Source organism: Myotis davidii, unplaced genomic scaffold (genome assembly GCF_000327345.1).
Source record: "Myotis davidii unplaced genomic scaffold, ASM32734v1 scaffold208, whole genome shotgun sequence".
In the NCBI taxonomy this organism is placed as follows: Eukaryota; Metazoa; Chordata; class Mammalia; order Chiroptera; family Vespertilionidae; genus Myotis; species Myotis davidii.
Genome location: NW_006299706.1, coordinates 2,347,053 through 2,348,411, shown reverse-complemented (window position 1 = coordinate 2,348,411; position 1,359 = coordinate 2,347,053). Strand labels below are relative to the sequence as shown.

The 1,359-nt window shown below is 46.3% G+C and overlaps 1 protein-coding gene across 1 annotated transcript in view; it reads right to left on the bottom strand.

Annotated features, from left to right (window-relative positions):
- Positions 1 to 1,359, bottom strand: part of PRCC (papillary renal cell carcinoma (translocation-associated)) — a 25,742-nt gene that overhangs the window by 559 nt on the left and 23,824 nt on the right. The gene's annotated exons all lie outside the window — the stretch shown is intronic.

Here is a 1,359-nt window from a genome sequence, read left to right as displayed (position 1 = left end):
TATTGATTTCAGAGAGGAAGGGAGAGGGAGAGAGATAGAAACATCAATGATGAGAGAGAATCATTGACCGGCTGCCTCCTGAATGCCCCCTACTGGGGATCAAGCCCATAACCCAGGCATGTGCCCTTGGCCGGAATTGAACCTGGGACCCTTCAGTCCATAGGCTGATGCTCTATCCACTGAGCAAAACCGGCTAGGCCTAAGGTGTGTATTTTTTTAAAGAATATTTTTAAATATTTTTTTTACTTATTTTAGAGAGGAAGGTAGAGGGAGAGATAGAAACATCAATGATGAGAGAAAATCACTGATTGGCTGCCTCTTGCACAGCCCTCACTGGGGATTGAGCCCACAATCTGAACATGTGCCCTGAACCAGGAATCAAACCATGTCCTCCCAAACTAGACAAAACAATCAATAAAAGAAAAAGAAAAGTATAGGCCAATATCACTGATGAACATAAATACAAAAATCCTTAAGTCCAGCCAGTGTGACTCAGCAATTGAATGCCGACCCATGAACCAAAGGCCACTGGTTCAATTTCCAGTTGGGGCAAGTGCCCAGGGTTGCCATCTCGATCCTCAGTAGGAGGCATGCAGGAGGCAGCCATCAATGATTCTCTCATCATTGATGTTTCTCTCTCTCTCTCTCCTTCTCCCTTCCTCTCTGAAATCAATAAAAATATATTTTTTAAATATAATAAAATACAGCACAGGGAATATAGTCAATCTTTATATATATAAGCTTAAGTGACCAAACGACCAACTGATTGACGTCGCTATGATGCGCACTGACTACCAGGGGGCAGATGCTCAATGTAAGAGCTGCCCCCTGGCGGTCAGTGCGTTCCACAGCCAACCTCCCACAGTTCCTCCCCGCAGCCAACTGCCCCAATCAGCCCCCACTGGGACTGGGCGAGATAGCCCCAATCAGCCCTAATCGCCAGCCAGGCCAAGGGATCCCCAGCCGTGCACAAATTTGTGCACCAGACCTCTAGTCCTATCTAATAAAAGACAAAAAGGGTAATTAACCATACTTCCGCTACGCTTCCCATTGGCTAATCAGAGTGATATGCAAATTAACTGCCAACCAAGATGGCGGCCGGCAGCCACGCAGCTGAAGCGAACATGAGGCTTGCTTGCTCCAGTGATGGAGGAAGCCAAGGCTCCTCGCCTGCCGCGGCCCGGCTCTAAGCTCCGGAAGCAACAATGTTTCAATTATATAAGCTAAACAAACCCCAGATACCTGCTTTCAGCAGGCAGCGGCCTCAGAACTGGGAGCACTAGTGATGGCAACAATATTTCAATTATAGAAGGTAAATAAATCCCAGAATAACAAAAAGAAAGAAAGAAAAAAAGGAGA